Raw genomic sequence first — 12,568 nt, 5'->3', positions numbered from 1 at the left:
GGGAACACTGCTGGGAATACAGCGTTTAAAACCACACTGCACTGTGTTTTTAAATGGGGAGAAAAGTTAATTAAAATTAATCCAAAACCAGGTGGTAAATGCACCATGTACTGTGGTGCTGAGCCACACAGGCCAGGGAGGTACCAGGTTCATTTCCTGGTCTGTACTGAGCTAGGTAACCTCAGTTAGGGCAACAGTTTGGGTGCTACAACTCACATCATTGCCCATGGATTAGGGAGAGAAAACAGTAACCAGGGTTCCTTCTCCTGAATACTATCCTGTGCCTCCACATGAAAAAGTGAATATATGTGTGTGTGTTTCTGTATATGTTAATGTCAGGATTAGGCTTGGCTGTGATGCTCTCCACAGTTAAATAGTCTGGCAACACTAACAGCCTGGGTCAAGCATCAAGGACGGTTGCTTGGCCAAAGCACCAAGGGCCCATCCTTCATCTTTGAATCTAGACAGTAAGGGAGGAAGTTTAACCCACAGGGCGGGCGGGAGAGGCGTTTGGGGCGTGTGTGGGGGGGGGTTGTTAAAATTTCAAAAATCAGAAACCCGACCCCAACCCGCCCACTTCCAGTTTTAACAGAGGCAGGTTGTGGGGTGGGCGACTAACCGACTCTCCAGAGGTGGGTCCATAATTTAAATATTTTAATGAGGTTGTGTGGCCCAAATTTTAGCAAGCTTTTAGATTTAACGCTTTCTGATCTCTCCCTCCCTCCCTCATCTCCGCTCTCCAGGTGCAGCCTACCAGCGCAGGCCTTCCCGTTCAGCTGCCACCCAGCCTCTCCATCTGGGAGACAGAGAAAAAATGTAAAAATGAGGTCCTGCCGTTAAATTCAGCAGGACCTCCATGTTACCCGCATTTCCGGGTTTCCCGGCCGCTACGAACCCCACCTCCCCGTAAATATCGAGCCTATGTGTCAACTATTTGACTTTTTAGGGATACCACAATGGAATCCAATCTATCCTCACCCATTGTCCAAACAAATGCACTTCCCAGCAGAGGTCACTGGACAATGGTCAGGAGCAGGAACACTGGCTGTTTTTTTTTATTACCTCTTCCCTAACCAAAGGGTGCTGAGACACCTTGTAGCATCTCAACTGCTACTCCAGCTGAGATCAGGGGTGTGCACGCCATTTTGTTAAATTAAAATCCTGATGCTCTGGAACAAAACCATACTTTACTTTAGAAAATAAAAACAAACTTGCATTTATATAGTGGCTTTCACAACCTCAAGACACCCCAAAGCACTTCACAGTCAATTAAGTACTTTTGAAATGTAGTCACTGTTGTAATTTAGGGATATTTTATTCTTTTGTAGTTTTTGGCTACATGCCATTCTTGGCAATAGAAAGGAGCAAAAACACCAATCATAAGTTCTCAGGAGCTTTCTACCACTGGTTCAGTCTACTAAAAATGCACGGCCTCTCGCACCCCTCTAATTAAGGATGCTGAAATTGGCAAGTCTGGAAAAATTGTTTCTCTCTCTTGTCCTTCTTCCATGGTTTCTCTCATGCCCTCTGTCTTCTCCTCCCCTCCTTCTCTCTCTGCTTCTTCTTTTCTGTGTCACACTTCGCATTTTCTGGCTCACTCTATCTCTTTTTTTTCTTTCTCTCTTTGAGCATTTGGTTGCGTTCCGCCCAGGTTCTGCAACCGCTAGAAATATCTGGTTATTTTCTGGTGTGAGGTAGTGTGTCACCAATAAGTTAAACATGTTGTGCCAAACATGTTGTGCCAAACATTAATCTCCCCTTCCTCTCCCTGCTCCTACCCTCGGCCTTGTGTTGCTTGCAGCATTCCATACATATTGCTAGTTTTTGGCTACTATTGAATCACAAGCTACTACATGAAGATACATCACCACCCTTGTGGAAAAATTGCCTTGCTGTGACCTGAGTATCTACCAAACAAAGCATTCCATTATTGTAGTGATGTGTGGCCTGGGAAGAGAGAAGATGTTGTCTGTGGCAAGCAGCCCGGTCAGGGTTGAATATTAGAGATGTGCTGATTGATGGATATTCTGGAGTTTTGCTTAATTAACTTTAATTATCAGGGAGTATTTATGTAGATCTTTCACTCAGAAGAATATATTGGTGGGTCACGTCCATGATTGGGTGGATTATACACAGCTTGTGGAAGGGTGGGCTTGATTGGTCCAATGGTCTTTTCTCATTCTGTGCTTTCTTGAGATGGATCATCCCCTTCAATCTGGGCTCATTGCTCGAGTCAGTGGAACAATGGTTCCCAGTACCAGCACCTGCTAATAATAGAACACCAGTTGATTCACACCATTATCTGAACCGTCTGTCATGCTTTTGGAAATTAGCAGCAGAGCATCCAGCAGAGATGAATGTGCAGCATGACATTTTCTTTTCCTGTACATCAAAAACACTTTGTTCAAAACAGTTTAAATGTCAGACTCTGCCATGTTTGTATAGGTCACTGACATCTAATGCATATTTCTTAGTGAAGTTGAAATCTGGGCCAACTTTGAATGTTAATATCCCTTTCTGCATTTAAAAAGTCCTCTTCTCTTCCCCCCCACCCCCCCCAAACTGCTACATCCTTTTAAAGCTTATTTAGAGTATCAGTACCAAAACACTACAGGACAAACAAACCAGTTAATATATACTTTAAAGTTGTGCAGTATCATTCTTGTGTGATACCCTTAATTGATTACCTCAAATTGCTACCACCATCTATGATTGAGCTGTTACCAATAATTTAACCCTAATGTTATACGGTGCAAAGTACTCTGTCCAGCATAATCCAGGTTTATAAGGACAAAATCTGTAATTATACTGCTAGATATTTTTCACCGTTCAAGTTGACACAGCACGAAGATTTCACACGCCCACCATTACACTTCAGTGAAATCCTAGTCACAATCCTGCTCTCAACATATGTCTGTTCTGTTTGTGTGATTGCCTGATAGGAAAAACATTGCTTCAAGGTGGAGGTTTCAGCAGCCATTCCCGTAGGAACAGGAGTAGGCCATTTAGCCCCTCGCCTGTTCCGCCATTCAGTGAGATCATGGCTGATATGTGACCTAACTCCATATTCCTGCCTTAGCCCCATATCCCTTAATACCTTTTTGTTAACAAAAATCTATCAATCTCAGATTTAAAATTAACAATTGAGCTAGCATCAACTGCCGTTTGTAAAAGAGAGTTCCAAACGTCTACCACCCTTTGCGTGTAAAAGGGTTTCCTAACTCCACTCCTGAAAATCCTGGCTCTAATTTTTAGGCTATGTCCCCTAGTCTTAGACTCCCCAACCAGTGGAAATAGTTTCTCTCTATCTGCCCTATCGGTTCCCCTTAATATCTTGAAAATTTCGATCAAATCACCCCTTAATCGTCTAATTTCCAGGGAATGCAACCCTAGCTTGTGTAATCTCACCTCTTAATTTAAGCCCTTGGAGTCCAGGTATCATTCCAGTAAATCTACGTTGCACACCCTCCTAGACCAATATATCCTTCCTAAGTTGTGGTGCCCAGAACTGAACACAGTACTCCAGGTGTGGTCTAAACAGGGCTTTGTATAACTGTAGCATGACTTCTACCCCCTTGTATTCTAGTCCTCTAGATATAAAGGCCATTAGCCTTTTTGGTTATTTTCTGTACCTGTCCATGACATTTTAATGATCTGTGTACATGGATGCCTAAGTCTCTTTGGACCTCCACTGTTTCAAGCTTTTCACCATTTAGAAAATATTCTGATCTATCCTTTTTAAGTCCAAAATGGATGACCTCACACTTGCCTACATTGAAATTCATTTACCACAGTTTTGCCCATTCACCTTAATCTATTAATATTTGCTTTCCTAATTGCTTGCTGTACCTGCATGTTAACTTTCTGTGATTCATGTACAAGGACACCCAAATTGCTCTGACTACCAACATTTCTTAGTGTCTCACCTTTTTAAAAAAAAAAATTCTACTTGTCTATTCTTTCTACCATAGTGGATAATTTCACATTTCCCGACGTAATACTCCATCTGCCACCTTCTCGCCCACTCACTTAACCTGTTTATAACCCTTTGCAGCCTCACAACTTATTTTCCCACCTAGCTTTGTTTCATCAGCAAACTCTGATACGTTACACTCGGTCCCCTCATCTAAGTCATTGATATATATTGTAAACAGCTGAGGCCCAAGCAGCGATCCTTGTGGCACCCCACTGGTTACAGCCTGCCATCCTGAAAATAACCCATTTATTCCTACTCTGTTTTCTATCTATTAACCAATGCCCAATCAACGCTAATATATTACCCCCAATCCCATGAGCCCTAATCTTGTGTAACAACCTCTTATGTGGCAGCTTATCGAATGCCTTTTGAAAATCCAAATATACTACATACACTGGTTCCCCCCTTATCTACCCTGCTAGTTGCGCCCACAAGAAACTCTAATAAATTTGTCAAACACTATTTCCCTTTCATATACTGATTTTCTAAGTGCCCTGTCACTACGTCCTTAATAATAGATTCTAGCATTTTCCCTACTTCCGATGTCAGGCTAACTCGGTGTATAGTTCCCTGTTTTCTCTCTCCCTCCTTTCTTGAATAAAGGAGTTACATTTGCTACCTTCCAATCCAAGGGGACCGTTCCAGAATCTAGGGAATTCTGGAAGATCAAAACCAATGCATCCACTATCTCTGCAACTGCCTCTTTTAAAATCGTAGGATACAGGCCATCAGGTCCAGAGGATCTGTCGACTTTAGATGTTACATAAGAACATAAGAAATAGGAGCAGGAGTAGGCAATACAGCCCCTCGGGCCAGCTCCGCCATTCAGTTAGATCATGGCTGATCTTCAACCTCAGCTCCACTTTCCCGCCCGATCCCTATATCCCTTGATACCCCTAGAGTCCAAAAATCTATCTATCTCAGCCTTGAATATACTCAACAACTCAGCATCCACAGCCCTCTGAGATAGAGAATTCCAAAGATTCACAACCCTCTGAGTGAAGAAATTCCTCCTCATCTCAGTCTTAAATGGCCAACCCCTTATCCTGCAACTATGCCCTCTAGTTCTAGAATCTCCATCCATGGGAATCAACCTCTCAGCATCCACCCTGTCAAGCCCCCTCAGAATCTTATATATTTCAATGAGATCACCTCTCATTCTTCTAAACTCCAGAGAGTGTAGGCCCATTCTACTCAATCTCTCCTCATAGGGCAACCCTCTCATCCCAGGAATCAATCTAGTGAACCTTTGTTGCACCACCTCCAAGGCAAGTATATCCTTCCTTAGATAAGGAGACCAAAACTGTACACAGCACTCCAGGTGAGATCTCACCAAAGCCCTGTACAATTGTAGTAAGACTTCCTGACTCTTCTACTCCAAACCCCTTGCAGTAAAGGCCAACATGCCATTTACTTTCCTAATTGCTTGCTGTACCTGCATGCTAACTTTTCGTGTTTCTTGTACCAGGACACCCAAGTATCTCTGGACACCAAATGTAATAGTTTCTCACCATTTAAAAAATATTCTGTTTTTCTATTCTTCCTACCAAAGTGAATAACCTCACATCTCCCCACATTATACTCCATCTGCTACCTTCTTGCCCACTCACTTAACCTGTCTACATCCCTTTGTAGACTTTTTGTGTCCTCCTCGCAGCTTACTTTCCCACCTATCGTCAGCAAACTTAGATGAAGGGACCGAGTGTAGTTTATCCATGTCATTAAAATAGATTGTAAATAGTTGAGGCCCAAGCACCGATCCTTGTGGTACCCCTCTGGTTACAGCCTGCCAACCTGAAAATGACCCGTTTACCCCTCCTCTCTGTTTTCTGTCTGTTAACCAATCCTCTATCCATATGTTACCCCCAACCCCATGAGCCCTTACCTTGTGTAACAACCTTTTATGTGGTACCTTATCGAATGCCTTTTGAAAATCCAAATATACTACATCCACTGGTTGCCCTTTATCTACCCTGCCAGTTACAACCTCAAAAAAAACCCTGACACCGAGAATCACAGATAAGTGCGCGTGTTACAATGCAGCGATTCCCATCATGAGGTTGTGAGCCAACAAGAGTGAAATTCAGATAGCTTATCAACATGATGCAAAATTTCTGTACATAGAAACAGAAGCACTTTCTGTGGGGAGTGAATAACTGCACTGCCCAGTTTGGTACTAATCCAGAGAGTCCAGGAAAGCCCCCATGGTTCAATCCCCAGGCCATTCCGTGACAATCGATTTTGGCGAGTACAGCATTTGGGGCCTCAGTGCCCTCGGGCTAGAGAGGTGGAAGAGTAGCCAGAGTTCTCACTCCTAATTGCTATCTGGTGAACCTTGCTAGGAAGTGTGGTTGCTGTCTAGCTAAGCTGTTATGCTTTCAATCCACCTTCAACAATTGAATGGCTTCCTGCTAGACTCGCAGATGAAGAATACTTGATATTCTGCTTGCAGAACAACCTCAGAAGAGTCAGCACCTGTAGGTGGGGGAAGAAGTAGTAATTGTCATTATATTTAAATTATATAAATAGTGCTGAGGGTTCAGATGTGACATAAACAGATGAAATGAACTCAGTGCACCATGTGAACTCTGAGGTCAAATTCTACCATTTAGAATTTAGTTTGCAGTGATACCAACTTGGGCAGAATGTTATAGAAGATAACATATTTTTCCAGGAGAGAAAACTCAGTATCCTGAAATGTATGGCCATATTTAAAGTGGGCAAAAAGAATTGTCTTTTGAAACCCTGCCTAAATTTAACACAGTGAAAGACTTTGAGAGACCTGGCCATTGTATGGTGTTCAGTGTGTTTTGAGTTAGAAAATACAGAAAATTTTAGGAACAGGAAAAGGCAACTTAGCTCGCCAATTCCATCCTTTTTTGTTGATCTCAATCCCGCTGTATTTCCAAACATTTCTTCTTTTTAAAAGAAGAAACTATTTGTTTTGTTTACATCATTGGTCTTGCATGTTAACAGGCCCCTTGTGTCTTTGTGAAAAATCATTCTCCTTGAATCTTCTGTTTATTTCAAGGTTCCTAATTTTTGCAATCATTGCTACTATTTTGAATGTTTTTAACAACTTGAAAGAGTAAACATATGTAAAAACATCACTATATTAAGAAAGCCAAGAATGAAGAATTCCTTAAAAGGGGAAAATGGTTCTATTGGTTAATCTGGTGAGCAGCTGAGTGTCACAGACCAGGAAGGGCCCAGGTTTGATCCCTTATCTGTGCTGATTCAGCTGATGGACAGCAATTGGGGTGCTTCAGAGTTGTAGGTTCTCAGTTCAACTGTGTCTTTTTGGAATCAGCTTTGAGTTGGACAGTATTCTCTTAGTAGGAAATGTGAGCTGGACATTAAATTCAAAATACACTAAGAGAACAATCATGCCCTGTTAATGTTTAGTTTTGAGTTGAACCATTTTCTATTAGTGTTAGTTTTGAAGTGGATCATGTCATATTAGTCTGAACAGAGTTAGGATTCATTGCTAAACGATGTACTCAGGCACAGGTAGCACCTACATTTAGCCAAACTTCAACTAACCCTGCAATACAAAATGTAAGATAGAAAAAAGGTATGCATGATTTTCATGAATGCAGCTGTGCTTTTGGACATCTTCATTTATTTATTTATTCAAGTCTTTTCTGCCTTCCTCTCATGAAAGTGCTGATTCTTGCTGAGATGCAATGCCACAGCAGCTGGCCACCCTTCAATACCTCACCCAATTGGTCATACTTCATGTATGACCTGAAGCAGTGAGCGTTGGCAGATTATTCAGCCATACAGAATATCACAAAGTTCACATAGGTGCTCGTTTCCACAATTGACGGTGCATTTACCCACTGAGTCACTGTAGCATCGTATATACTGTCACTGAACTATGATATGACTCTGATGTGTCTTGCTGCCAGTTAAAATGGGAAATAGCTTTTTAGTGAAAAAATATATCAGATAAGCTATTTTGTTTTCTGGAACAAACTCATCAGATCTCTCCTCTGAGTCTCCCTAATTCTTGAACTTAAAATGTTGTCAGAAACATGCTGAATACTGCTGGGGATCTGCTCTTCCTGAAATGTGTCTCTGTGCTTCTGTGGCAGAAATGATATGAGGCAAGTCATCTCATCTGTTTTATATTAGAGGCATGAGCTGAATGAAAAGAATAAATGAGGAGAAGTTGTGTGGCGCTGGGATTGAGGAGCGACTGCATCATTAGCCTTGACTGGTTTTCATAAACTCTGCCCTGCTGTCTGTTAATCAACAGTTTCAGGCACGGCAGCTCTTTTTAGGAGCACCCAAGGACTGCCTGTGCCCGCGACATTGCTTGAATCCTTAATGGGCTTTTCAGATGACAGTGACGCTGAGCGTTTGCTGCTGAGTTCTGCCGTCTTCTGCACAGCCAAAAAAATTCAATTTCTTTTTTTCTTTCTCTGCTCCACTCCAGCTGACCCATATGCAGCCTCCAGCATCTCACCGAATTAAGACATTCATCCCGTGTGAGACTATGCAGTTAAGCCTAGATTTTCTTTTTGCATTAAAGCCCGAGTGGAAAAATGGCAGAACGTGACTTGCGCCCACCTACTAAAACATGGGCTGCCCCTATTGGAGTTTATGTGGCTAGCTTAATTTGAAAAATGGTGGTGAGCCCCTGATGTCAGGAATGCCCTTCATTGGGAGCTTGCCATTTGGGGCATTGCAAACTTTGTGTGTTGTCACCAGATTTGAAGGCTTGCAACAGTTAAAAGGGACAACACACCAAAAATTGTATTTCTACCAGTCTTGAAAGTTTTCCAGTCTAATAATGTCTTTTAATCTACAAGAGAAATCAGAATCTCCGAAATTAGTGATAAGGCAATGGGAGTGTTTCTCCATGAAGTTAGGAGGAGGAGAATTACTGTTTGGCACGTAGTAACACTGACAAGAGGATCAGCACAGCAGCAATGGCATCAGGTGGTCAGGGCAACTCAATGACCCCACGCATGACAACTCACTGCTGGAAAAAGTTTAATGACATTACCAGGTCTGGCAAGGTAAGAGGAGTTAACCGCACCTTTCAACAATGCACTGAACTGGACATGTCTGCATCTCACAATCACCTTTCCTCACTGTCAAAATTCTTGAAATAGCTTTCCATCAATGCCCATAAAGTAGTCTAGTGCCCTTTACACTCCCAACTTTAACCTGCAAGTGTTCCTTCACTCACATCTTTGCACGTTTTCAGCCCAGATGGTATGTAATTGCTTGGTTCATGCACCTGTCATTACCATTAATATGGGATGTATGCAGACACCTGTGTTTGACAGTATTTTATGGGAACCAGGCCATTCTCATTTTAAAAAATTTCCTTTCAAATAAAAAAGCCTATAACAGTAGAGAGAGATTGGCTACAGGTGGTTCATGCCAAACCTCGACCATCTCTCCCTTAATGTGGAAGAAGCATTGGAGCTCCTGGGGAAGGAAGCCATAGGGAGACTGGCAAATACCTTGACCAGTGCCAGTTGTAGTTGTCGTGACATTCTGCTTCTCTCTTTTCTCATCGTATTATACTCTGTCAGCAGGCAATATCGGGAAATCCTCAGGTCACTGTTACTGAAAGTGAAGTGACCTCTGCTCCTCAGCAATCCATTCTAATCTCTCTTCTCCACCCCCCCCCCCCCCCCCCCCCACCCCCAGGTGGGACTGAGGAAAAAGAACCAAAGGGAGAAGAAAAACCAGGTCTGCTTGCATCTTGGCCAGCGAGCTGTACAGTACATGCATGGTGACTCACTGTCTCTCAAGCACAAGTGCAGAGACATCAACTGGAGTGAATTAAAAAAAGTGAGACAGGGAGGAGTGTACTGTTGAAACACAAAGTGTAAGCAAGCAGCTGGGGGTGCAAGTCAAGGAGGAGGATGTTGCTGACTAGAAGTCATTAGTCAGCTGAAGAGCCTAGAGACCTAAATCTCGTAGATCCTGAATTTGAAAGAAATATTCTTGCAGAGCATCAAGCTAATGTGCAAGCACTTGGTGGCTGTGTCAGCTGTTGATGGCAGTGTAATTAAAGGAGTCCACATGCATGATACTGTGATGGATGGTTTTGGAGCACTGCAGTCCAACCTGGAGCATGTGGAAATCTAGGCAGATGTACAGCGGAGGCCCTATGACAGAATCCCTAAGGACTTCCTCCATGGATGCTCAGACTGCTGCCATTGAGATCTGGGGTGCCAGTTTGGAGAAGGTTGTCTCTTCCAGCCTCCAAGAGATTGGGTGGGGTGCAGGGAAGTATCTCACGGGGCTCCAGTACCCTCGTTTGTACTATTAGATCTGCTTTTCTATGGGTCACTGGCCGTGCAGAGGCAGTACACTGTACTAGTGGCACGGATCATGCTGTTATCTCTTCGATTACAACATATATGGGGCTTCCAGCAAATCTTGTGCAATTCCTGCATGTGGCTGAAACAGTGCAGGGCCATGCTGTCCATGCAGTCTTACAAGCAGCAGGTCCCTATTGGGACTTAGCTGCCATAAGATGATGGCCACCTCAATACCAAAAGGCTAGTTTATGAACCCAACATCCAGCCTCCTAGCTTCCTGCCATTTAGGTAGCATGTAGAAGAAGCACAAGATTAGATTTAAGAGTCCCCACTCATACATAGACACCATGGGGAAGCATTGTGATAACAAGCACTAGGCTCACATTACTTAAAATTACTTAAAATCATGGTTACACTAAATCACTGCTGTCGGTACAGACATTGATCTTTGCAAGGTTTGAAAGTTGCTTTCATCTGGCGGAATGAATGTGAGCTGTGTGATTTGGAGTGCACAGGGAAGGTTGTGTACTTGAAGGAAAGAGCCAGCAAAGAGTGGTATTCTGCAATGTTTTCAAACTGCTACCCCTGCTCCTCAAATATGTGCTGATAGGAGTCCCTCTGCCTCTGTCCTGTGGTGTGGCGGTGCCAGTGGATGGGTGCGATGAGTCTCCTGTGCAGCCTCAGTATCCTGTCCTCCGTTTCATGGCTACTTCTTTTCCTGTTACAAAAGTAGAGGCGACTCTCCAATGGGAAACCCATTGTACCCTCTCTGAAGGGTGGGAGGGAATGCCAGAAAAACTTATGCTAAAGTAGGTGTGGAATTAAAAACATTTCTGAAATCAGGTGGGGAGATAAGAATTCTGTAAAGCATTCACTTATCTTTTCTTGACTCTTTGTACTAACTTCTGCCTTTTGCCCACTGCCTACCAATCCTGACTGCCCATATAAAACGGGCATGATTACTACTGAGCAAAATGAGGTGGAAATGGCAGAAAATAGGATGCATGCCATCACTACGTCTCATTTACATACACTTACCCAAGAATGGGTGGGTGCTTCCACCGTTCATCAGAATTTTAGTGGGTACAAAAATGGGCCGCAATTGGGATAATGGATGGCTGTCCTATTTACCCCTCCTGCATATCTAAGTACAGCCCAAAAATCAGGCCGTACTCAGCAGAAAAATCAAGGCTCAAGTGTCAACAGACTGCTCTGGAAAATGAGTAAAAATGTCATACTGGTGCAGTAGGATGCCCAGTTGACGTTGGCACTGCAGCATGTTGTTGAGCAGAGAGTGCTTTACTTCAAAGATGCAGCCATGTATAAAAAGTTTGGGGACACCAGAGGCTATTCTAGAATTTGGAATCAGGGGAGATAGCTCATCCACCCCCCCCCCCCCCCACCCAAGTCCAGTGGTTGCAACTATACTTTATTGAAAAAGAAAGACTTGCATTTATATAGCGCCTTTCATGGCCTCAAGATGACCGGAAGCGCTTTACAGACTATGATGTACTTTTGAAGTGTAGTCACTGTTGTAATGTAGGAAATGTGGCAGTGAATTTGTGCACAACAAGGTCCCACAAACAACAGTGTGATAATAACCAGATAATCTGTTTCAGTGATATTGGTTGAGGGATAAATATTGACCACGATATCGGGAGAACTACCCTGCTCTTCGGTGCCATAGGATCTTTAACTTTCACCTGAGATGTTTAACATCTCATCTGAAAGACGTAGTTGCATTGCTAACCTGGATTACACTTGACCTGCTTGATGCTGTGTCTCTGAAATGGGAAAATGTTGTATTGCCCAGTGCCAACATTCTTTGTCTTGATGAGTACAATAAAGATCAAATGGACTTGTCTATTGTATAAGGTGAGTGTTTCAGCTCAGGATATGCACCCAGGGCTCCATGACACATACAACTTTTACCTGTATTTAGGAAGCATGACAAGCAGAGAATAAGTTCACCTCTGATATTGGCGGCGGGGGAGAAATAGCTTTACTTCGGAAAAACTAATTTACAGCATGTTTACTTCTCAAAGTATTTAGAGCAGCAAGTTTTTGATAAGGGAATGTGTCTGCCCAGACAGCTGAGGTGGAATAATGCTATATTTATAGCCAGACATTCCTGAGTCATGTACATGCTGGTGTCTTTTATGGTTGCTGTGGGAATTCTTGTTTTGATTTTCCACATAACTGTAAGATGTTTAGATTAATTCATGGGCTTGGAAACGGATGTGACTTTGACAGTTCACCCAGTGTTCCTGCTGCCACCAGCACCCTCTGTTTCACTGCCATT

At 43.0% G+C, this 12,568-nt stretch overlaps 1 protein-coding gene across 1 annotated transcript in view; it reads left to right on the top strand.

The window, feature by feature from the left end:
* Positions 1-12,568, top strand: part of efnb1 (ephrin-B1) — a 169,410-nt gene that overhangs the window by 105,985 nt on the left and 50,857 nt on the right. The gene's annotated exons all lie outside the window — the stretch shown is intronic.

Source organism: Heptranchias perlo, chromosome 15 (genome assembly GCF_035084215.1).
Source record: "Heptranchias perlo isolate sHepPer1 chromosome 15, sHepPer1.hap1, whole genome shotgun sequence".
Taxonomy (NCBI): domain Eukaryota; kingdom Metazoa; phylum Chordata; class Chondrichthyes; order Hexanchiformes; family Hexanchidae; genus Heptranchias; species Heptranchias perlo.
Note: the sequence above shows the minus strand (reverse complement) of the source record. Positions and strands in the feature narration are given on the sequence as shown.